The sequence below is a fragment of the Haliotis rufescens genome, unplaced genomic scaffold, assembly GCF_023055435.1.
Source record: "Haliotis rufescens isolate VD_foot unplaced genomic scaffold, xgHalRufe1.0.p SCAF_14, whole genome shotgun sequence".
Lineage (NCBI taxonomy): Eukaryota > Metazoa > Mollusca > Gastropoda > Lepetellida > Haliotidae > Haliotis > Haliotis rufescens.
In genome coordinates this window covers 13,378,109-13,404,933 of record NW_025963824.1, presented here as the reverse complement: position 1 = coordinate 13,404,933, position 26,825 = coordinate 13,378,109, and the positions used below count along the sequence as shown (strand labels likewise).

Sequence of the window (26,825 nt, the reverse complement as noted above, 5' to 3'; positions counted from 1 at the left end):
GACTCTTTCTCTTCCTACCCCGTCTCCCTCGCTCTCTCTCTCTCTGTCTCTCTCTCTCCTGTTTCTCCTTCTCTCTTTATAGTCGTCTTATCTCTCTCTCACACTCTCTCTCACTCTCTCTCTCACTCTCTCTCCTGTTTCCCCTTCTCTCTTTATAGACGTCTTATCTCTCTCACTCTCTCTCTCCCCTCTCTCTCTCCTGTTTCTCCTTCTCTCTTTATAGACGTCTTATCTCTCTCTCACTCTCTCTCTCCCCTCTCTCTCCTGTTTCTCCTCTCTTTATAGTCGTCTTATCTCTCTCCCACTCTCTCTCTCACTCTCTCTCTCCCCTCTCTCTCTCCTGTTTCCCTTCTCTCTTTATAGACGTCTTATCTCTCTCTCACTCTCTCTCTCACTCTCTCTCTCCCCTCTCTCTCCCCCTTCCACTTCTCTCTTTATTGACGTCTTTTTTTTCTCTCTCTCCCCCCTCTGTCGCCTGTTTCTCCTTCTCTCTTTATAGTCGTCTTATCTCTCTCTCACTCTCTCTCTCACTCTCTCTCTCCCCTCTCTCTCCTGTTTCCCCTTCTCTCTTTATAGACGTCTTATCTCTCTCTCACTCTCTCTCTCCTCTCTCTCTCCTGTTTCTCCTCTCTTTATAGTCGACTTATCTCTCTCTCACTCTCTCTCTCTCACCCTCTCTCCCCTCTCTATCCTGTTTCCCCTTCTCTCTTTATAGACGTCTTATCTCTCACTCACTCTCTCTCACTCTCTCTCTCTCTCCTGTTTCTCCTCTCTTTATAGACGTCTTATCTCTCTCTCACTCTCTCTCTCCCCTCTCTCTCCTGTTTCCCCTTCTCTCTTTATAGACGTCTTATCTCTCTCTCACTCTCTCTCTCCCCTCTCTCTCTCCTGTTTCTCCTTCTCTCTTTATAGTCGTCTTATCTCTCTGTCACTATCTCTCTCACTTTCTCTCTCTCCCCTTTCTCTCCTGTTTCCCCTTCTCTCTTTATAGACGTCTTATCTCTCACTCACTCTCTCTCACTCTCTCTCTCTCTCTCTCCTGTTTCTCCTCTCTTTATAGTCGTCTTGTCTCTCTCTCACTCTCTCTCTCCCCTCTCTCTCCTGTTTCCCCTTCTCTCTTTATAGACGTCTTATCTCTCTCTCACTCTCTCTCTCCCCTCTCTCTCTCTCCTGTTTCTCCTTCTCTCTTTATAGTCGTCTTATCTCTCTGTCACTATCTCTCTCTCTCTCTCTCTCTCTTTGTCTCTCTCTCTTTCTCTCCTTCTAAATCGGTCAGTCTGTTTTGCACCCTTATGCTACACGAGACATATCCGCAGGGAAGAATAGAATATGTCAGTCAGCAATATTCCACCACTACCACGGCGGGCTGTAAACAATCAATGCATTGATGGACATAACCAACGCCCAACGCCATCGGTGTACAATGACACGTTATCAGTCAAGGCCACCAGTCGCTCTAGTCGCTTTCAGGGACAAGCATTTAATATTCGCGGGGATGGCCAGTGATCGATTATTTCAGATATACGCATAAGACGAAATATATTTTATTTCCGGGAACAGGTTATTATGACAAAAATCCCCATCCGGATTATCAAATGCTGTGTCTCTTTCGAGAAGACATTTCATAAAGGGCACCAGCTCTAACCCAGAACCCAAACGTGTGTCCACTCTCCAACCGACCGGATTTGATTCCATAGTTCTAGTGATCTCTTTGTAATTTGGAAAAAAAACGGTAGGGAAGTTGAACTCCGAAACAATTCACACATAGGAACTATGGATCGTGTTCACTGCTGCTGTGGACCTGTGAAGATCCGGGTAGAGAATAGGTTTTCAGAAACCCATGTTTGCCGTAATGGGCGATTAGGCTTTTCGTAAGAAGCGACTAACGGGATCGGGTGGTCTGACTCCTAGACTTGGTTGATGCGTGTCATTGTATCCCAATTGCGTAGATGAATGCTCATGGTGTTAATCACTGGATTGTCTGGTGGAAACTCCGTTATTTACAGACCGCGGTATAATAGCTGAAATATTGCTGGGTGCGGCGTTTAACAACAAACAAAACACAAATAAACATTCCTGTTGTGCTCTGTCGAAATATTGCTGAACCTTTGCTTCAAAGCGGTGCAAATTGCCATCGTGAGATGAACGTCTTAGTAAAACGCACATAAAATCCTTGAACACGTTATCTTCACGAAACAATGGTTACCAGTCGCTATTCAGCTTGGTTGATGCATGTCATTGACCCCAATTGCGAGAGTTCAGCGCCACCTTGTTGTCTTACGTGACATGACAATGAACAGTTTTCCTTTGTACAACTACAACTATCAAGCTCCCAAATGTCATATTTGTATCTACGATATTAAATAGAAATATATCGACTTTATTAGGTACAAAAATTACCTGTGCTTTTTTCTTTGGAGAGTGTATGTGACCAAGAAACGGACAGTAATATTTACGTGTCGCCGTTTCTTCAACATTCCCTTTTCTAATTATGTTGACAGTATGTGGCATTCGCGTTGTCTTGGATGGATTACGTGTTGTAAACAAAGCGACAAAACCCTTCCATATCCAATATAAATCTCTGCATAAAGCAGAGTTAATTGTACGATTCCGACTATATCATGAGCATGTGTTTAGGAAATGATACCAGGTGTTCGCGAAAAGGTGAGCGTATCCTGCCCTACCGGTGACACCCATCACAAACACAGGCAAAGGCAAGTAAATTGTTTACCTGAAAAAAACACGGGTGCATATGGTAGAAGTCGAAATAACGAATTGCATAGGACAGAATTTTGGTCACTGATACGTGGAATTTGTCTACCATATGTCTACCATAAAACTTGTTGAAAGCTTTACGGAGGCCTTGAATGTTGTAACCTGGATCAAACAACGTCTGAGCAAGAGTCGTATGACGCAAATTTGAGCATGTTGTAAACACTATTCGCAGAAATCTACCGCGCCAAACTCAGAGCAGTGATCTTACACGCTAGAACTGGCCAAATGATGAGACACCATGGTCCGAGTGCTCTAGCCTATTTAAACCGTAGCTAACAAAAACCTCATCGCTTAAAATGTTTAAACAACATTGTTTTGACAATCGTATGTAAAATGATAGACGTGAAATATGTTATCCGTGCCTTTGGCACGTACATCTCGCTCTTTTAATGCTCAGGTTATGAAATGCAAGTCTCGGAGAAAATATACAATTTATGCAGGACCAACTCGAACACATATATAAATCACATAAACATTGTTTGCAATGATGATGGGCAAGCATGAACCTGATCAAGAAAAACATTTAACAAAGAGCTACCAAGTAACACAGTGTGTTGACATGTATGATAGTTTTAGGATGTTTAGTAATTTATTGTGTTTTATGGTAGTGCTGTGTTCAGATCTGTAAATATGTATAAACAATAGCACTGATCTGATAATAATGTCCACACGTGCAAGAGCATTGTGTAAGGAAGCTTATTGTACATTTAGAATAATTTCCATATTTATAGGAACTTTGATGTCATTGTAGCCCTGGTCATGTAGTCGTGGTAGATTAAAGTGTCACCTGCACCTAGAGGCCATACTTCTGGTATGTTTACTTATCACCACATGTAAATATATATTATTATTATGTTTATCTATTGATCACGTTTTACACCACCTAAGAAGTATTTTGATTTGATGTATGCATATACTATATGTATGTATAATGTAATTCTAATGATGTATCATGTTCTCATTTTAATTGTCATAATTTACAAGATTCTTATTGAGTGTTATTGTGCGTGAAAGAAGGGTATGCCACTCGTCATCTAATAAAACGAATCACACCCGTAGCCGTGTTTTTGACATCATTTATTGATGCACACACATATTCTGCTACAATTGGTCTACCACCTGCTCCACCTACATTAGATCATTCTGACCCACTCTTGTATAATAACAAGATCCTTATTAGGACTTGTGGTAATGTGAACTCCTCAAACCCCAGAATCCCCCCCTCCCCCCATTGCCCCTCATATTGCCTACTTATATAATTACTGTAGATGTCTTAATGAGTTGCTAATTACCATTATTTGATGCCAATAATACGACCCCCGTTCTGACGAAGAGTGTGTCTTGTTATAATATCTGGTATACATTCCCTCTTATTTCTATGACTTATTGATTTATCTTCCCTTTAATTATCTAAATATGTATTACACTTTCATGCCTATAATACTGAGAGCAATGTATCTTCGGTTAATGAAGACGAGGATGATAGTATGGATGTATGGATAGTATTTGACACACACACACACAGACACACAGACAGACACAGACAGACACAGACACACACACACACACACATACACACATTGATACCTTTCTGTATTTCTCCTCTTTCCATTCTGTCATATAACATATTTCTAAAACAATTAAAAGAAATTACAAAAGCGCGAACAAGATGAAAACAGTTGGAATGCTTATAATATCAAACACAGCAATTCGCACATTTTTAAAGGAGATTTATGTATACATACTTTCTGTACATATAGTGGTGTAGAATGTCTCTTGAAGAATGTCATATGGATGACTTTAAACTCTATGATAACGACCGTATTACAACTTGTATTCAGATACAAGCAGTGTGGTTTAGGTCATCCCTGCTGCTGGTGGTGGTGGTGATCTATGGGCGGATCAATGGCGTCACCAGAAGACACATTGCGCATGACTTAGAGCACGATGTGAGGATGAGGCACGGCTTCAGTGACCAGTTGTTTGTTCAATGAGTATGAAGTTTATGTTTGAAATAGGAGTTCCTCTGAGCCTAGTCACAGATGTGTCTCTACTACTTGGGGCTTGTTTCACCCATCTCATTTACACCTGCAGAGTGGAAGATTTCAGGAAAGGGTTAAACGCATACTACACGACATTGGCCATCATCAAATAAATACCCTACAAAAAGACAAACGTCTTTGATTGTATGCAAGTATTACACGAATATTGTATTCAAGTGCTCCCCAAACTGGAGTGACATTGGACAGACATTGGAGTGATTATAATCAAGTTCTTTCCATACTGGATTGACATTGGACAACCATGCTGTGATTATATTGAAGTTCTTTCCCAACTGTACGGATATTGGACAACCATGCTGTGATTATATTCAAGTGTTTTCCCAACTGTAGAGATATTGGACAGACATTGCTGTGATTATATTCAAGTGTTTTCCCAACTGTAGAGATATTGGACAGACATTGCTGTGGTTATATTCAAGTGTTTTCCCAACTGTAGAGATATTGGACAGACATTGTTGTGATTATATTCAAGTGTTTTCCCAACTGTAGGGATATTGGACAGACATTGTTGTGATTATATTCAAGTGTTTTCCCAACTGTAGGGATATTGGACAGACATTGGTGTGATTATATTCAAGTGTTTCCCAAACTGTAGGGATATTGGACAACCATGCTGTGATTGTATTCAAGTGTTTTCCCAACTGTAGGGATATTGGACAACCATGCTGTGATTGTATTCAAGTGTTTCCCCAACTGTAGGGATATTGGAGAGACATTGCTGTGATACTCACAAGTTTAGTTACAAACATAACACCTACACTTGCCATGAATTTGCTTTGATCGTTGCAACTTTTGGCTGATATATAGGTTGCTGAGACAATGAGAAATTTATTTAAGATGAAAGTTCCATCAACTGTCTTGGGTTTGATAAAACGTTGACTTGTGCAAATATTTGAACATAGGTAAAATAATTGTCTCTTTTGTTTTATGATTTGTGCAAAGATAATGATAAATTATTTAATTTTATAAAGCTCCAGTGACTTCCTACTATCCTACTATCATCTTAGTGCCTCATCAATCCCAAACTTGTGCAATTCCCGTGATTATAAACATAAATCACGGAACTTTTAAATTTTAACTCTGGAAAAACCGATGTTTTTATTTTTTTTATTTTAGTGGATCGAACATGCAACCTTCACATCTGTAGCCTTATGACGGAAACGAAGGCTCAGGAGACCAAGTCATGTGCCTGAACGCAAGCTAGAGATATTTTACGTCCGTTTCACGGAATATGTGTTGGCAACATGAAGGTGTTGCTAAAAGTTGTTTTTTATTTTCATTTTGGTTTGTGGGTGACATAAAAAACTGACCACCGGAGGTTTTTGAGATTTAAATCCCTCATTATCGGGATAAAACATCGTTCTCGGTTTTGTCCCTAGGATAACGATATAAGCATGTATTAATCTCCTTTAAAAATGTGCGAATTTCTGTGTTTGATATTATAAGCATTCCAACTGTTTTCATCTTGTTCGCGGATTTGTAATTTCTTTTAATTGTTTTTAAAATATGTCTGAGATCTCAATATTGTCAATATACTTGAAACGGTCTCTTTAATTTTATCTTCTTTTATTTTGTTTTATTGATGGTTAAGTGCTGAGTTTCTCTGACTGTTAGCCATGGTTTATATAGGCTTGAGCACTCGGACCATGGTGTCTAATCGTTTTAATGGAAAGTAAGATCCTAAAGCCTTTTACGAACCATTTCGGCCTCGGTCGGGTAGCCTAGTGGTTAAAGTGTTCCCTCGTCACGCCGTTTCAATTCCCGACATGGGTACAATGTGTGACATCGATTTTTTGTGTCCCCGGCCGTGATATTGCTGGAATGTTGCTAAAAGCGGCATAAAGCAATACTCGCTCGCTTGCTAACCATTTCATAGTGCCTCGGACTCCTGCAACAATTAAACAACAAGTCCTTATGTACTAACCTTTATTTACTGTTTTATTTAGGTCTCCATATTGTTTATCCTGAAGTAAAGCATTGAATGTCCAACATCACTATGTAGTCTTCTAACCTGGCTAGTATTGGGATTGCTTCCTTTCATTGTTGTTTGTTTGTTTGTTGTTTAACGCCGCAATCAGCAATACTCCAGTTACATGACGGTGGTCTGTAAATAATCGAGCCTGGACTAGACAATCCAGTGATTGGCAGCATGAACAGCGATCCACACACAACGAGCCTGACCACCCGATCGCCTCTTACGACAAGCATGATTTGCTGTCGACCAATTCTACCCCGTATTATCACAAGTGGACGGATTCAGGGTTATCTATGGACGGAATTGAAGAATGTCTCTTGGATGCTCCAATATTGCATTCTTTGTATCGTTATAGTTGTGTACATCAAGTTGATCATGTCCCACTCCCTGCAAATATATAGAATGTCTCCTAGATGCTCCAATATTGCATTCTTTGTATCGTTATAGTTGTTCACATCAAGTTGATCATGTTCCACTCCCTGCAAATATAGAATGTCTCCTAGATGCTCCAATATTGCTTTCTTTGTATCGTTATAGTTGTGTACATCAAGTTGATCATGTTCCACTCCCTGCAAATATAGACTGTGCAGTGTAAGTCTCGGTGACCGTCCATTAAATTTTTGTATGTTAGGGTGGTGGTGGTGTTTTATTTGTTTGAGGACAATATGTCCTTTCAACTAAACCTACAATGTGTGGATACCCACTGTTGTATTTTATGTTCTTCTTCACGTGTGATGTGAGGTGAATTTGGGTTTAACGTCGCGTCCAAGATTATTGCACTTATATAGCAATGTGCATGCACGTGTGTGTGTGTGTGTGTGTGTGTGTGTGTGTGTGTGTGTGTGTGTGTGTGTGTGTGTGTGTGTGTGTGTGTGTGTGTGTGAGTGCTTGTACTAGTTTGGACTGATGCCAATTAATAGTGCTAGCCCACTGAGATACCATGCCGCAGTTTAACATGAATACCCCACTCAGACACAATATTCTGATCCTTGTTTTAGGCCCTTAATGCCGAGCACCAGACAACAAGTGACACCTTTTAACGCCTTGTGGTAAGACGCGGCCGGGGATCGAACCCCGAACCTTCCACCCCTGGGCGGAGGCTCTACCATTCGACCACGGAGGCGGTCCTTCACGTGTGAAATGCGTATCCTGAATGTAGTGGATTGACATTTTAATATTTCTGGAAGCTTGTAATTCATTTTGTGTTGTCATAAAGAAAATAAATTGTGAAGCGTTTTGATTCATTAATCCATTTTTAACTTAGGGACGTTAATCATTCTTCGGGAGTGGGGGAGGGTGGAATGGTGACGAGGGTAGTTTTCCTCTGTCCAACATACTGGCGTATGAAGATCTCTTGAAAGTTAGGTTTAGGCATCAGACATACACAGTGAACCTAAGAACCTGCGTAACCAACACAATGTGAACTGAAGCACCTGCGTGACCAACACATGGTGAACTTAAGCATCTGCTTGAAAACACAGGGTGAACTTAAGCATCTGCTTGAAAACACAGGGTGAACTGAAGCACATGCGTGACCATCACAAGGTGAACTGAAGCACCTGCTTGACCAACACAAGGTGAACTGAAGCACCTGCTTGACCAACACATGGTGAACTTAAGCATCTGCTTGAAAACACAGGGTGAACTGAAGCACCTGCTTGACTAACACAAGGTGAACTGAAGCACCTGTTAGAAAACACAGGGCGAACTGAAAGACCTGCTTGAAAACACAGGGTGAACTGAAGCACCTGCTTGACCAACACAAGGTGAACTGAAGCACCTGCTTGACTAACACAAGGTAAACTGAAGCACCTCAGAGCAAAAAAAGTGTAGGTTTCCGTCTTCCGGAAACCTTCCGGAAACCTTCCGGATACGTACCCATTTTGGATCCGGCCCGGATACCTTCCGGAAACCTTCCAAAAAAAATGTCAAAATTTGGGGGGTGCATTTTGTTCACTTAAGTGTGAAACACATAAAAAAATTAACTTGAAAATACCAAGCAATTTGAAGGTTGTTGAAGGCATCTGGAAGGTTTCCGGAAGGTTTCCGGAAGGTTTCCGGAAGGTATCCGGATGCAAATTTTCTTCATGACTTGCTTCTGGTAAATAATGTTAGCCTGTGCATTACAGGTACCTGTTGTAATATTCTGTGTTATTTTAGTTGTAAATATCCTCCTCAAACTGAGATATGTGGGCATGCATTGTTCACAAGTTGTTTCGCGACATGGGTCCAATGTGTGAAGCTTATTGCTGGTGTCCCCCACCATGATATTGTTGCAATATTGCTAAAAGTGGCAAAACAGCATTCTCACTCAGAAAAAAATGGAAAGTCATTGGCTATGTGCTTTGGCATTTGGCCCTGGTGAGATTAACAGATTAGTTTGGAACGGTATCAGTACTTGTTATATCGGGACAGTGTAGTTTCATGGGAATATAAAACAGAATACAATTGTCCCAAATTGGTGCATAAGACTAATGGCATCCATAGAAAACACCTAAATAAAGTACAGAAAAAATATCAATGTCATTTGTCTACTAAGGTGGAACTACAACTTTTGTTAAGTGAGCTGTATTTATAGTAGGAAAACATTCAGGGCATTAGTACATTTTATATTTGTTCAGCACCTATGTTATGGCTGATCAGTATTATATGTCTTTATGCTAATGAAGCAAAACAAATCATGTTTTTGGAAAAAAATCTTATTTATTGATTATATGGCATTTCATTGGTACATATCACAAATTGAAAACTGATCAAGCAAGAAGAGGAACTCCAGTGGTGTTTGCAAGGCCTTACAGAACAGATGCTTCAATGCCATTTTCTAAATAAACAAATTAGTCAAATCTCAGAAGAATTTTATTGAAGAAGAAAATCTAAAGTCAATTATGTTTCTGCAGTAAACCACAAAAGTCATTCAGATTTGTATAGTCAGCATCGGTGTACACAAACTGGACATAGTCACAGTGCTTTGGCATAAATTCATTCAGACTTCATTAGTGTCATAATAAAACCACCTACAGTAACACTGATGTGGCATTATTCATTCAGAATCATCACTTTCTGAGGTGAATCTGTTGGTTGTTATCAGGAGTACTGTTCATCATCCGGCGAGTCCCTTGTCTGAATTGTGTGAGCAAGATCTTCTTAAATGTAGCTGGTGTCAGATTGTGAAATCCAGGTACCTGAAACATTTCACAACATCTTTAGAAACTTGTTAGTCAAAAGTTATGAAACACACACATATTTACAAATGTTTAAAGTTGTTTTCTTGAACAGTGAGGTATTGACAATTTATCTTGCAACTGATATTTAACCAATCTTTGAACATGTAAATAAGCCATTGCAAACAGAAAAGTGTTCAGAAAATACAAAAATGTATCCGGTCTTCTAAAACAATACCACAAGGTTCACCTGAATTTTGCTTGAATGTTTGCATTACATCAAAATGTAAGGAAGGGTAAACAAGACTATGCAATACTAAGTTACATAGGTTCTTATACATAAATGCAACTATTCATAATTATCAAAACACATGTCATGTAAGTGATCTCAAAATACAACATAATGAACGAGTGAGTTGGTATAGTTTCATGCAGCTTGTTAGCAATATTCCAGCTATGGGCTTCACACATTGTACCCATGTGGTGAATTGAACCCGGGTTTCAGAGACTGTTTCACCCACTAGGCTACCCTTGCACACCAAATACAAAAGAAAGTATATTAGGAATTCAGACAATAGATATTCTCACCAAATTCATTAATTCATTAATGGAAGCTATATTGAAACTCAAATTTTGACAAATTAGGATGAGACTGTAGAAGCATTTATCTAAGTTATTATGGATATTTAATATCTACCGTTAATTGGTAATCCATCATAGACAGTGGTAAGAAATTCAACTGAAAAGTACAACCTGAACCATCAACTAAAAACTATGTATATTACATTAAAGGGGCCGGTCATGTATTACCGGTATGTTCTCATTCATTTTTGACACAACCCTCCCTGAAAGAAAATGCAAAGTCCATTTTGTCAAAAGCCTCCCCTAGAGACTCTCACATTTTTGGGTGACCCTCCCTGTTTGTTCTGATCTGAATTCAAATATTCATGACTCATTATCATATTTTATCATATCTTTTTTGAAAATTTACTAAATGAAGATTAACAATAACATGCAAATCTGCCAAAATATTGGCCTGGCAAAGTTTAAATTAATCATAATTACTGTTATAAAGTTTTGGATCCATCATCTGTTTCTAAATACAGTGAAACCCAACTTTGACTTGTGTCGCATTATTGAATCATCTACCCAATGTTCTTTATGCACTGATATGCATCTGCACAGAGTGGTCAAAGTCTGTGTCTGACACATAGTGTGCTACAAGGGAGACATCAGTTTGTGTCTAGCCAAACTGTCTGATAATCTCAAGGGCTGCCTTGGTAGCATCAAGGGATGTAGCTAATCCTAAATAAACATAAAACAAGTGACATCATCTCTTCTACAGAACACATGATCAAAGCCTGCCCCACCTTTGATGTTTATTACCTTGCTACTCTAAAAACAGCTAATTAGCAAAATGAACTCAATGTCAACTCATTGTGGACTAGGGATTAACAGGGCAATTAGTGTCGGGTGGGTATTAGTACTTGCAATTGTCTGTTAATTAATTAATTGAGTAGTGACGGCTTAGTTTGCCTTTACAACCACGCTGACTGCTATTAAACTTATCGAGTCAGTTTATTATGTAACATGCTTCTTGGGACCAAGGAAATGTATCTTGCTGGATAACAGTTTTTTCTAATTTATCAGAGATAAGAAATAATAATAATGACGTTTTTGATGTGCATTTCTTTGTTGTGTTTACTAGGATGATTAGTTGTGATGGTGTTTGAATTATTAGACACTATTTATTCCAAAAGAGGAATAGGGTTGGTGAAGAGGCAAAGCTTATTTGAACAACATATACATTGAATAAACAGAAACTGTACAAAAAACAGATTACCTGTATCTACAGTTGAAACTCTCATGATGCAAATTTTCACTGAATCAAAAACATATCTTTTCAAGACTCAGATCAGGTTGTAGTGATTGAAGGTCACATAAAACTTGCTAATTTCAAATCACTCATCCCGCACTTATGATTTGGTTTGTTGTTTTATGCCGCACTCAAGCAATATTCCGGCTATATCATAATATGTAAATAATCGAGTCTGGACCAGACAGTCCAGTGATTGACATCATGAGCATCGACCCACACAATTGGGATCAATGACATGCATCAACCAAGTCACCGAGCCTGATCGCCACCTGATGGTGTAAGTCAACTCTTTAGACAAGCATTGTCGCCCGTTACGGAAAGTATTGGGTTACTTTATATTTGTGTGTCTCAATTACGCCATTATTAGAAATAAAATGTATTATACACATGAATATGATATAAAAATGGCAAATATGGTTGACAATATGAGCATTGATCTAAGCATTTGGAGCAGAATTGTGAATATTAACCCAATGAAGGAGTAAGTACATACTCCGAAATGTTGTGATCATCATAATAAAGTTGACATTAATACATTCTCCACCTTTAAGTCCTTATGTGTATAACTTGTAAATAACTTTCATAGACTTCAGGAGTTTATCTGTGATATATGTGTGCACTTAAATAAATGAGGCAGGAATAGATAATAGGCAGGAACAGAAAAAAAATAGTCAAAGTTATAGCCAAATACAGGTATTTGAAGATTTTCAGTTGTGGCGACACTTTCAATGAAACCCATACAGTATTTGATTTGTAGTAGTTAACGGTTCTGGTATTTTCTGTCTGTAACTGTAAAGAAGTTCCGAAATTGTAGCGAGCAACTGCCCAGACATAAGGAGGAACAAGATGACATAGATATTAAACAATTTGTAAACTGTACAGCCTGAAGTATGTTTGTTGCCACATATCAATAAAATAGTTCCATATTGGCTGATTTATTTGTTGTAATGTAAGGGCAGAAATAGCATCAGTTATTACTGACAAATATCCCTTGTAAAACCTTTCAACATGTTCAAATGACACATCGAAAGGCCATTGTGAAAAATTGTAATCTGACAGCACCATGTTAGGATTCTTAAATACAGTTTCAGCTTGACATTAAGTACTTTAAACTTTAAAGTGAAAAATACATTCACAACAAGTGAGCTGTGTCTGCCAATCAGAGTCGGTGAGTAAATTGGAGTAGGGGACTAATTTCGAAGGTAAACTTGTTTCAACGTTTAACAACTACATGTATTTGTGTTTGTTTAATTCCATATATTTTACTTCAAAGCATGTTATCACAATAAATTGAGTCGGGTATAGGATAAGTTGGAGTAGAGGCTAATTTCTAATGTAAACTTGTTTTAACATTTCACAATTATTGGTCTTTGCAATTTATCAATCCAAGTTTAATTTCATTTATTTTACCAAGGTAAAAAAAAAATAAGGTATCATTTTCGTCAAGTAATAATATTTCGCCAGTCAGTGCCGTTTTGCTAAGGTGTCGTTTCAGCTATAACCCGCTTATTGCACATTATAAGTTTCAATTTATATTTATAATCATTTTAACCACTGTAATAAGTAAAAAATGAAATAAAAGCATATAGAAAATAAACAAGCACTTGTTATAAAATGTGCATCCGCAGGCAATATTTATAAGATAATCCTGCATGTAGCTGTGGCCATCACACTGAAGATGCACTTCACTTCTTTCTCATATGCCCAAATTACAATGATTTAAGACAGAATATGTACTATTATGTTAAGGGATATGATCTAAATTCAATTCTATTAGGTAATCCTGAAAGGACGTCAAAAATAAACTTAGAAATTCTTAAATCAGTACAAGACTACATTCAGCTATCCAATAGGTATTGTGATTTTACATAGCATCTTAAATTTATAATACTATTCCTTGCCGTATATTGCAGTACACTATTACTACTAAAAATGCGACCTGACAGCGCCGACAACGTAGTTTCTATAATAAGAACATGTATATAATTGTATTCATTGACTGTACTTTTGTCATATATTGTATTCTAATTCTGGAGCGGTATTCAAATAAGTTTTTGCTTGTTTACCCATCCAGTTCACAAGTTGTGAAATAAAAATGTTTAAAACAATATTTAGTAACCAAATAATTAAAACTTATGCAACAACATAGCGTGTGGAGACGATAGACCACTGAAAAGAGCATATATATGCACATCCAATGACCCCTGACATCACAAGGCATTGTTTTGCCAGTGTGTCAGGCAACAGAATACTACGAATTACACCACAGGGTACTGTGACCTGTTTGAAAAGTTAGGTACTGTATTCTAAAGGTAGGCCCAAAATTCTAGACAATCCAGTGATTGATATTGTGAACATCAATCCACACTGTTAGATGGTCACTGTAAGATGCCATGAACCAGGTCACCGAGCCTGATCACCTGATCTATTAGGTTATCTCTTATGGGTGAGGCTAAAACGGCACCTCAGCAAAATGTCACTGATTTCTCGGACGAAAACAGCACCTTGTTTTGGCAAAATGGGCTACTAATTGTTGTCTGTTATCTGGAGAGACATGTTGATTCCTGGCCGAAAGATATATCAATGAAATTTCTATAAAATTACTATTTATTTCCTACTTACTAAAATAAATATGACATATATAGTATACCTGTTGTCCAGTTTCTTGTAATTTTCGCCAGACTCAGTTTCAGCTTGACATTGAGCTAATCTGAGTAAAGCTACTTAAGACTTCAAAGCATGTGATCTTTCAATGATAAGTTTAGTTGCACCTCCCAATCAGAATCATGAGTAAATTTGAGCAGAGGCTAATTTCTAATGTAAACTATTTTTAGGTGATTAACATCTAACAATTATTTGTGTTTGCAAGTTTAATTGCATTTATTTTACTTCATAGAAATCAAAGCATATTATATTTTCACAATAAGTTTAGTTGCATCTCCAAATCAGAGTCGGCGAGTAGATGCTAGTTTTTAATGTAAACCTTTTTGAACATTTCTCAGTTATTTGTGTTTACAAGTGACCATGCAAGTTTAATTTCATGTATTCGGGCATATTCAGACCCGAGGTAAAAAAAATAACAAGGTGCTGTTTTCACCAGGCAATAGTAGGCGAGGTGCTATTTCCCTTTATAGTATAACCCTCTCTTACAACTAGCATAGGTTGATGGGGACCAATTCCAACCCGGAATCCCCACATGAATGGGGAGGGTTTTACGCTGTTTTTAGCAATACCACAGCAAGGGACACCTGACATAGACTTCACACATTGTACCCATGACAAGAATCGAGCCTTGGTCTTCAGCACTTCAACCACTAGGCTACCCCACCGCCAAAATTCCCAACATGATAAAGTTGTCATCACGGTATTCTTCAACAAGTTCAAGTGAAAATATCCATACCTTTCAAATGTCTTATCTTCCACTTCACAATGTTCACTGTTGCAAAACTCCTGTCATTTAATTTGTTCTTGATTCTTCACACCTGCAAAAGTAAGTTTAGTCGGTACAGTATGAACTAAAAAAATGAGTCACTTTAGAGTATCTAGATAAAGAAATATAAGTAAGCAAACATATTTTTACATCATATACAATAGCAAGGATTAACATAAGTTAGGTAGATTGCTTATCCTACAAAAATTAAATCACACATTTACTAACATATATAAAACAGAATAAGTGGCTTACAGAAGATAAATAACTTTAATACGTGATCAATATTATTAACATATTCCTTACCTGAATCAGAGACCATATAACAGTCTATGTATTATGGTCTCTGTCTGAATATGTCACGTCTTCAGCTCCCTGCAGTCGAGGTTGTGAAACATTTCTGCTGTAGGAATATTACATCCGCTGGGATATCCCTTGTGACACTGCCTGGCATGGTAGGCAAACGCATATTCCATACACCACATAGATATACTTCCTAATACACACTGTCGAAATCCCCGCGGCTCCCAATATGGCCTGTATGAACTGTAATCGGCCAACCTCGTCTCTTTCCGTAACTGCTGCAGAAATGACCGCTCGTCATTCGTGACCAACTCGTGTTATTCCGGGACAAGCAAGTCTACCCATAATTCCCTGTATGACCGAGGGCGCCATTTTGGAACACAAATGTAAACAAACACTTAAACCTCGTGTAATCGATGCACACCGTGATGCTTGATTGCGATATGCTTACCTCGTGTATCGAAACATTGTTCTCAATCACCTCTAACACGGAAATCCCGGTCGAAATCCACCTGAGCCATCCACAAAGAGGACGTCAAGTATTTCGAAAACTCGATTGGCAGCCGAAGGAAGGAAGAGCAGCTTGCAGATGCCAGGTACGTAGCAGGGCTTCGAGACATAATGTTCCATGATTTTTATACAGAGATCTTATGGAATGGATTGATTTAGATATTTTCCTGATCTCCATGTTACTACTGTAAACGTCAAGGGCCTTTTAGTTTTGTTGTTTTCGGAAACCCTTTGTTATTATTATGATCAAGTGTTTGTTGTGACATGGTATTTCTATTTGGGCTTGCATAAGAGCTAAAGGTGCAGGACTTTTAAGGGTCGTGTCCTTATTCTCATAACGCTGGGATTTGATGATGAGGGTTAGTTACCAAGGGTATAAATCTGGCAAAGTGCATGTCAAACAAAATGTGGCATTCAATTCCAATCATGTGTTGCCACCTGAACCGCCTGAAAGTGAGATATGGATCACAATGAATAATGACAGCTTATCAATCTTTAACAAATTCACACTGAAACATTGAAAGGATAAAGACAAGTTAGTTGTTTTCTGTTTCAGCATGTTCAGGGTTTGTGGGGAGGTTCACAGACATCCTCAGGGAGGATACCAAGTATTGAGTGAGTATTTTTGTTTGTGATAAATACAAACTACATGTATTCATCATGGTATATTTCAATGCAATGTGAAACATCACACTCACAATAGTCCAGCTCTGTGATGGCAGCCTGTAAATAATTGAACATGGACCAGGCAATCTAGTGATTGTTATTATCAGCAAAGTTCCATGCCCCCAGAGTATGATGACGACCTAGTCTGACCACCCAATTCATTAGTTGATTAGTGTTTGCAGCGGTAGGAACTAACACTTTCAGTCCACTAGTCCTAAAATGATAGCATATAGCAAAACCTTTAAAATGTCAAAATGACTAGTGCCAATTTCTAACCCTGTTGTTTGGATGTTGTGTTTCTGTGTGTATGTATGAGTGTATTTAGGTTGGTTTGTTGTTTAACGCCGCACTCAGCAATATTCCAGCTATATGACGGCGGTCTGTAAATAATCGAGTCTGGACCAGACAACCCAGTGATTGATATCACGAGCATCGAGCCACGCAATTGGGATCAATGGCAAGCATCAACCAAGTCAGCGAGCCTGACCACCCGATCCCGTTAGTTGCCTTTTACGACAAGCATAATGGCCTATTACCGCAAGCATGGGTTGCTGAAGACCTATTCTACCCCGGAATCTTCACGGGTCGAGTGTATTTAACTTAAATCATGAATCTTATACTTGTTTCTCTGTGCTTTTACAATGTAACCCAAATTTTCTCGGGAATAATAAAGTATTCTCTTATTTATATCATTTCTGAACAAAGTGTCATATCAAGGTTAGATCTCTGTCAAAACAGTGCCATGGAAAAGCCAAACAAATAGCCTAGAAATAAAAGTAAATACTGCATTGCATTAATCTGCATTTCAAGAAAATTTGGCAATAATTCATGGAATGATATTCACCTCGGTGAGGATCTCTCTGCATTGTCGAACAAGTTATTTCCTATGCAATGTATGTGTTGAATGACCCTGACTTTGTTGTCAAAATATTGTTTTGACATTTGTTAAATATGGGGATAAATGTCATCTCTGAATGTTTGACATGAATTAATATGATTAGGGTAGTTCTAAGTCGGAATCACAACCGGGGTCTTTTCATTTGAATCAAATGTACAACATGTACAGTTTGGAAATTTTTCTGTGATGTGAATGCTACTTATGTTTGTAGAATGTCCGGATGAATAAAAGAGACAGTCATCTGTGCAGCATCAATGCAAAGAAAGACAATAGAAGAGCAACAGTGAGTGGTAAATATTTTGAAATTATTCTGTTTGGTTCACATGTTCATATGGTTATTTTGCAAATATGTCTTCAGTTTGTTCATTATCGCTGTGGGCACGGATGTCCTATTATCTAAGGCACTGCAATTTTCTGTGCAGAGTTGCATCTCTTGGGCTTAGCAGAAGCCTATAGTCATGGGTTCAAATCCTGGTTCTCCCCGATTATGTTGCTAGGTTTGTCAGCATTATACACATGCTCGTGGGATTCATCAAAGACCTGCATCACTTAGGGCTTTCTTCCCACATCAAGCTAACATGAGCTGATATATCTGGAATACTGTTCAAAGCAGTGTTAAAGCCAACTCATTTATTTAACACTGCATCCAGCAATAGTTTGGCTATATGACAAGGATTGTAAATATATATTTTTCCATGTTGATGAGTTGAAACAATCACTAAATGACATCTCTTAAAAAGATTCCCAGCATTCCAAGCCTAATTAATAGATAAGGTAGTGATTGAGTGGGCTCATTGATCGCATGTAATCATACCACAGTGATGTGGGATATTGTCCATAATAGTTATCATCAGTTTGTCTGGACCGAGTTCATAACATTAGTCACTGGTTTGTCTGGTTGAGATTTGAGATGTGATTATCTTAAATGTTAAGCATATAACAAGACTCACATATGACAACTTAAGTGATTTTGCTGCCTTCTATCTGTAAGTACATGTGGCAACAATTCTTTTTGATTGCTAAAATCTTTTTACATAATGCTGCAGAAACTGAAGTCCTGCTTGAGATCCCTGGATGAGTACTCCAGGTTGACAGTCTGGAAGACCAGACAAGGGAGTCCTAAACAGAGACTGCACCCCTTCAGATATCAGAGGTGATTTGCAGACAGCGATGACGAGGGTCCTGTCATTTCAATGGAGGCCGACCGAGAAGTTGTATGCCAAATGGTACAGGGACACACAAAGGCTGATCTGGCTAATGTGAGAAGACCAACCAATGCCAAGCTGGAGTGGAATTCTTCCAGGACTTTCAGGAAATTCTTGTCTTGAGCCATATGGTAAACACTTGAAAGGAATGATAAATGGGACTTATTGTCTTTAAATGTGGACCCAAACACCAAATGGAAAGTTCACAATTCTACTAACACAATGCAGCAGAGATAGAGTCCAACTGGTATCCCCTCATCCTGGTTGCTGTTCATCCATGGCAATATAGAAAGAAAAGGAGGATTGAGGGAAAGTAAGTTCTCTGAACTGGTGAACATAATCCGTAGGTACTGTCAAGTGAACAGTTATCACACTCTGTTATGAGTATTGAAGAATAGGATGAAATTGCATACTGCATCAGGAACCATCATGTGAACACTATTCAATGTGCGATATACTATAGGCATATGAATAAAAGAAATTGATAATTTGATTGTTGCTTATGTTTCATTTGCCAGCTGTGTAAATGGGGATGTTTCATGATTTTGCCTCAGTTTAATAGCCACACTTATCTTATGAAACCATGCATTGCTTGGGCATCTCAAGATAAATAACACATGTTTCCTTTGCTCTGAAAACGTCTGATGACACATTGATCTGTTATGTCAAAGGTCAAAGTCACAACCAGACAAAAAGTTTGTTTGTAGTCTAACTCTTCCTTTGGACAGGGGTCGAAGTTGGAAAAAGGTTGTGTGTGATCTATATATACTACATTTTCCCCTAAATTGCCTTTTCTGCAGAAGTCTTAGTAACTCTTATACATATACTGGTTACATTACTTCCATATTTTGGTCAATGATATGTTGAATTCTACCAAAGGACTGCATATTTGGTTTATGTGCTGGATAGCTCTTTGAAATGTTTTTGAAATATTTATCACTGATATTGAAGGTCAAATTCACACTCAAAAGTGATAACTCTTGAAGGGTTGAAGTGTAAGATCAAGGCAATAGTGAAGGGGTCATTCATAAAGTATTTCTGCAATTATAACTAAAATGCCTATTTCTGGAGATATTTGTGAAGTATTAAGCACATAGTTGTTATATTATTTGAATACACATATATGTGCAGTGGTTACAACTCCAGTGTCAAATTAACTCTTAATCCCTTTTAATAAAAGAATTCACAGTAACTGAGGAGGAGCTTACTGTAGTACCATAAAACTAGGGTGAGGCAAATTTCAATGAAGTTAGTATTTTGGATATAACAAGTACATGTGCCGTTACAAATAGTCTTATTATCATCTCACTAGAACCAAAGGCCCATGTGAGCACATTGTCAATGACTTTTTCTTTTTCTCAGTACAAACTGGAAGTCTGGACATGAAATTTAAGGATATCATTAAACGAGAACTGATGTTTGTTCATTAAATACCATTAACATCTGAAAAGGACAATATATGAAATTGAACAATTGTCTTCTCCAAAAATGTTTTAGGAGGATATTTACCATTAAAGTAACCCAGAATATTACAACAGCTACCTGTAATGCACAGTCATGAAGAAAATTTGCATCCGGATACCTTCCGGAAACCTTCCGGAAACCTTCCAGATGCCTTCAACAACCTTCAAATTGCTTGTTATTTTCAAGTTAATTTTTTTATGTGTTTCACACTTAAGTGAACAAAATGCACCCCCCAAATTTTGACATTTTTTTTTGAAGGTTTCCGGAAAGTTTCCGGAAGGTATCCGGGCCGGATCCAAAATGGGTAGGTATCCGGAAGGTTTCCGGAAGACGGAAACCTACACTTTTTTTGCTGTGCCTGCTTGACCAACACAAGGTGAACTGAAGCACCTGCTTGACCAACACAAGGTGAACTGAAGCACCTGCTTGATCAACACAAGGTGAACTGAAGCATCTGCTTGACCAACAGAAGGTGAACTGAAGCACCTTCTTGACCAACACAAGGTGAACTGAAGCACCTGCTGGACCAACACAAGGTGAACTGAAGCACCTGCTTGACCAACACAAGGTGAACTGAAGCATCTGCTTGACCAACACAAGGTGAACTGAAGCACCTGCTTGACCAACACAAGGTGAACTGAAGCACCTGCTTGACCAACACATGGCGAACTTAAGCATCTGCTTGAAAACACAGGGTGAACTGAAGCACCTGCTGGACCAACACAAGGTAAACTGAAGCACACGCTGGACCAACACAAGGTGAACTGAAATATCTACTTGATCAACACAAGTTGAACTGAAGCACCTGCTTGACCAACACAAGGTAAACTGAAGCACCTGCTTGACAAACACAAGGTGAACTGAAGCACACGCTGGACCAACACAAGGTGAACTGAAGCACCTGCTGGACCAACACAAGATGAACTGAAGCATCTGCTTGACCAACACAAAGTAAACTGAAGCACCTGCTTGACCAACACAAGGTGAACTGAAGCGTCTGCTTGACCAACAATTTGATGGCGGTCTGTAAATAATCGAGTATGGAATAGACATTCCAGTAATGGACATCATGAGCATCAACGCCATTGGGGTACGATTACATGCATCAGCCATGTCAGCGAGCCTGACCACCCGATCCGTTAGTCGACACTTATGACAAGAAAAGTCGCCTTTTACGGCAAGCATTGGTTGCTGAAGACCTTTTCTAGCCCGGATCTTCACGGGTCGAGAATGAATGAATGGTGAAAGCGAAGAGGAAAATATAGCTCTCAAATTATACTACTCAATAGATGTTAAGCATTGCCTTGGTCAATATGATTATTACTTGTGCATCTTTTTGTATATTGTAAATACATGTATTTCGTTAGCACGAAGTATTATCAGTCGTATTTATATCAAGAAATCTCAACTTTTGTATATATCGGACTTGTAAAAATATTGTTAACACTTTCACAAAGTATTGTTTTGTCCAATAGCAAAACGGATGAATATGTCACTTAAACTGATAATGTCATCATTTACAATTTCTAGGTTTAATTTAAGATAAGTAGATTTCGAAATTGGATCGAATAGATGTGATGATGTTAAGTGTGGACAAATATTGTAAATAGTTTGTAACTATAGTGAATGCTTGGTATAAATGTGATTATTTTCTACTTTTCTACCTTTTTGTATGGAGATGAATAAATCATTGAACACTGAATTGTGTTTTGTTGCCTTGACAACACCACGCGAACAATACCTGAAGAACGCCAGATACATGTTCCACAGACTCTTTCTCTTCCTACCCCGTCTCTCTCTCTCTCTCTCTCTCTCTCTCTGTCTCTCTCGCTCTCTCTCTCTGTGTCTGTTTCACTCTCTCTCGCTATCTGTCTCACTCTCTCTCTCTCTCGCTCTCTCTTTCTCTGTCTCTGTCTCTGTGTGTGGGTGTGTGTGTCTCTCTCTGTCTCACACTCTCTCTCTCTCACACTCTCTCTGTCTCACTCTCTCTCTCTCGGTCTCACTCGCTCTCTCTCTCTCGCTCTCTGACTCTCTCTGACTCTCTCTGTGTCTCTCTCGCCCACTCTCTTTCTATCCGTCTCTTTCGCTGTCTCTGTCTGTATCTCTCTCACATCCCTCTATGTCTCTTTTCTTTTTCCCTCTCTTGTGTGTCTTCTCTCTTTATCTTGGTCTCTTTTTCCTCTCTCTCACCCTTTTCTCTTTAAATACCTATTTTCTATTTTTTTTCTCTCTCTCTCTCTCTCTCTCTCTCTCTCTCTCTCTCACTCCATCTCTTTCGCTGTCTCTGTCTGCATATCTCTCACTTCTCTCTATGTCTCTCTTTTTTCCCTATCTTTGCGTGTCTTCTCTCTTTCTCTTGGTCTCTTTTCTCTCTCTCACTACTTCCCCTTCTCTCTTTATAGATGTCTTTCTCTCCCTCTCTTCGCCCGTCTCTCTCTCCACTCTCTCACACCTTCCCCTTCTCTTTTTAAATACCTCTTTCTCTCTCTCCCTCCTCTCTCTTCTCCTCTCTCTCGCCCCTCTCTCTCCCCCTTCCACTTCTCTCTTTATAGACGTCTTATCTCTCACTCACTCTCTCTCTCACCCTCTCTCTCTCTCTATCTCCCCTCTCTCTCTCCTGTTTCCCCTTCTCTCTTTATAGACGGCTTATCTCTCTCTCACTCTCTCCCTCTCTCTCTCTCTCTCTCTATCTCTCTCTTTCTCCCCTTCTAAATCAGTCAGTCTGTTTTGCACCCTTATGCTACACGAGACATGTCCGCAGGGAAGGAAAGAATATGTTGGTAAGCCATATTCCACCACTACCACAGCGGGCTGTAAATAATCAATGCATTGATGGACATAACCCAACGCCCAACGCCATCGGTGTACAATGACACGTTATCAGTCAAGGCCACCAGTCGCTTTAGTCGCTTTCAGGGACAAGCATTTAATATTCGCGGGGATGGCCAGTGATCGATTATTTCAGATATACGCATAAGACGAAATATATTTTATTTCCGGGAACAGGTTATTATGATAAAAATCCCCATCCGGATTATCAAATGCTGTGACTCTTTTCAAATGTGGATCCACACTCCAACCGACCGGATTTGATTTCATAGTTCAAGTGATCTCTTTGTAATTTGAAAAAAAAACGGTAGGGAAGTTGAACTCCGAAACAATTCACACATAGGAAATATGGATCGTGTTCACTGCTGCTGTGGACCTGTGAAGATCCGGGTAGAGAATAGGTTTTCAGAAACCCATGTTTGCCGTAATGGGCGATTAGGCTTTTCGTAAGAAACGACTAACGGGATCGGGTGGTCTGACTCCTAGACTTGGTTGATGCGTGTCATTGTATCCCAATTGCGTAGATGAAAGCTCATGGTGTTAATCACTGGATTGTCTGGTGGAAACTCCGTTATTTACAGACCGCGGTATAATAGCTGAAATAGTGCTGGGTGCGGCGTTTAACAACAAACAAAACACAAATAAACATTCCTGTTGTGCTCTGTCGAAATATTGCTAAACCTTTGCTTCAAAGCGGTGCAAATTGCCATCGTGAGATGAACGTCTTAGTAAAACGCACATAAAATCCTTGAACACGTTATCTTCACGAAACAATGGTTACCAATCGCTATTCAGCTTGTCCCGGATTGTCCGAGAAACATGCAACTATGTCATTTCTCAATTATTGCTGTTCATATTTACGAGCCGCGATGCAGAGGTGAAGAGTGGCGCCTTCATACCCAAACATTGGCTAAAAAAGTGGTACGCCAATATACTCGGCAGATGGAAACACGAAATTCAAGTCCATTCTAAAATCCCAATAGATAGTATGTCTTCCCATGAGTACCAAAGAAGGACAGATCAACCGGAAGGCGACCTCCCTTGCACATAAAACAACAACACGAAGTGAAGAGGTCTCATCCTTGACCAAGCTTGACCACCACTACCTCATTATGTGCTGACCTGGCACATAGTGGTCCTTGTATATATCTACATGTAAATAGTATTGCTTGTATATACCCCATCCTGCCGGACGCGTGAAGATCCGGGCTAGAATAGGTCTTCAGCAACCCATGCTTGCCGTAAAAGGCGACAATGCTTGTCATAAAAGGCGGCTAACGGGATCGGGTGGTCGGGCTCGCTGACTTTGTTGATGCATGTCATCGATCACAATTGCGTGGATCGATGTTCATGATTTAAATCACTGGATTGTCTTGTTGAGACGCGATTATTTGCAGACCGCCGTCATATAGCTGGAATATTGCTGAGTGTGGCGTAAAACAACAAACCAAACCATACTGCTGACTTGATGGTGTGACTTCGTAGTGATAACAGTACGTACGTCGATCCCTCGCATATGTATAAATGTATGAAAAACATTTCAGCAGTTGAAGGAATAATTTGAATGAATCATCATGATGTAAGATGAACAAGCGTTTTGGTTACCCTTATGGTGAAATGTGATTTTATGGTTTTGTGGTTTAATGCACATATTCATAAAGGCGGATTTCGATGACTTTCTGTTCCAGTTAATTCATCACCTATTAATGACCGATTCGTTCTTATTTTCAGAAAAATCGAAAACTACATCCCATCCACCAATACCGTCCTAAAGCATCACCCCGCCCCCAACCCACGCCCACACACACCGTCCCTGCTACAGATATGGTACCCTAGGAATAAGGGAATAGTCTGTCCTGTAGACCCTGATATGAATATATCCAATAAATCTCATTCAAGTCTAAAATGTTTCGCAAGTCTAGGAAACTGCAGTATCTGAAAATGAGGAATGTCTCTGGGCTCCTTTATTATATTTTGATAAGGATTCTTTTAGAACTGTTTTTTTCTGTAAGATATGTTCATTTCAGAGACCGGATGTCAGTCTTGGGTTGGAATTATGTCACATACAGAGACTTTGGGAGTGCTCACTGACCTCATCGCGCACATGTCGTTTCATTAGTGTCAGGTTGAGACTTACATTATTTGTGTTACGTGTGAGGGTGGTGGGGGTGATGGGTGGGGGTGGCGCTCTCGCTATGCTTTGTTTCATTTCCATCTCAGCTCAGTCACACGTGTCACAGGTGTCATACAATAACCATTCATTTGGATCTGGCCTCTAGAATTATATATATGTGTTAATTATCGTTATCGTTACTCTTCGTCGACAAACATGATTACTATGTTGGCGTCGTGTCAATGAACTCTAATGACCTGACGCACTGTATATTATGTTAACATAAGTTGTACCAGCCTGCAAGTGTAAATATAAAACATCATAGCTAAAATGGATAGAATTATCATTAAACCGCCCGCATGTTATCAAAAATGAGCGGGCTACTCTAACTTGATAATGCCCTCATATTGCTTGACGACGGGCCTTTATCACGCCCGTTGTGAGGTGACGTCATAGGTTAGGGATAGGTGACGTCACGTTCAATAGTGACGTCATCTGGTTTGTTTTATGACGTTTCCATATTTGTAAAAGTGGGTCAATGACATTCCTGTTGATTGCAGTAAATGTTTCAAAACCGATATTGTTGTTTCTTTTATTTGATAACAAATTCCATCCATTTTAGCTATAATAACGGTAACGCTATTTTCAGGGCATTATCATTTGCAGAATCCCTTGGGCTTTTCAATGCCCTCCTTCGTCGGGCAGTAATGGAAGACCTCGGGCTTCTGCAAATGATAATGCCCCGAAAAATAGCGTAACCCTTATAATAAAAGTGCAATATTTCGTAGCGTATTTATTCATTATATTTAGAAGATAATGATTTATCATTCACTAGATTGTATGAAATTCCAAATATTTGTTTTCAACGTATGTGTATTTTTTTATTCTTTAACCTTTTCTAAGTCTGTACGTTTTCCAATGATTTTAGCTGAGTTATCGTCGTCATTGCGTTATTTAATCAGAAACAGTGGTGGACAGATGCAGATGGTATGCGTTACGATGATGTGAAGTGCCAGCGAAAAGGCTCGCATGTATAGAACGGGAACTTTCAGCACGAAAGTACACATTCCACGAGGCCATGTCGGCAAATATCATGTGGTACACCCAGTATCTGCAAGGGAAATGTTCAAGAATCGAATTTGACATTACGCCTTGTAACTATTCTTTGCTGATTTAAAACTATACCTTAACCGCGCGGGATGCTTTGTAGTATTCTGTTACACTGTCATTTGATTATTTAGCATACAATTAGCCTCCCTGCTTCTATAATTGCAAGCAATATGAGAGACGAATTATCGGTATATGGTCTCTGGCGAAACCATATGTACCATCGGTCACCACCTACAAAGATAAGTTGTAGCAGCGGGCAAGGTATTCAATTGCACTTTACAGATTTTTCTTTATGTATTTGTTGGTTATACACTCTTCAAAAAGTAGTATGTACTTCATTGTACCTGACTGCATAAAAAATCCGGTATAGAAATTGGATACATACACAAAGAAAAAGAAGAGTAAAGCACACCCCTATTTCTGAACCATGACGAATGGCCAAAA

The 26,825-nt window shown here is 39.0% G+C and overlaps 2 long non-coding RNA genes across 3 annotated transcripts; one reads left to right on the top strand and one right to left on the bottom strand.

The window, feature by feature from the left end:
• Positions 1 to 9,591: 9,591 nt before the first annotated feature.
• Positions 9,592 to 15,730, bottom strand: LOC125379354. Its single transcript, XR_007220713.1, has 3 exons — positions 15,590 to 15,730; positions 15,254 to 15,335; positions 9,592 to 9,995 (listed from the first exon to the last, which is right to left on the bottom strand). It is a non-coding gene; the product is annotated as an uncharacterized LOC125379354 (long non-coding RNA).
• A 362-nt stretch (positions 15,731 to 16,092) lies between these two features.
• Positions 16,093 to 19,358, top strand: LOC125379353. Of its 2 annotated transcripts, none has more exons than XR_007220712.1 (4): positions 16,093 to 16,182; positions 16,653 to 16,711; positions 17,872 to 17,943; positions 18,707 to 19,358. It is a non-coding gene; the product is annotated as an uncharacterized LOC125379353 (long non-coding RNA). The 2 variants fall into 2 exon arrangements; XR_007220711.1 differs by having other exon boundaries at positions 17,872 to 17,950.
• The last annotated feature ends 7,467 nt before the right edge of the window (positions 19,359 to 26,825 follow it).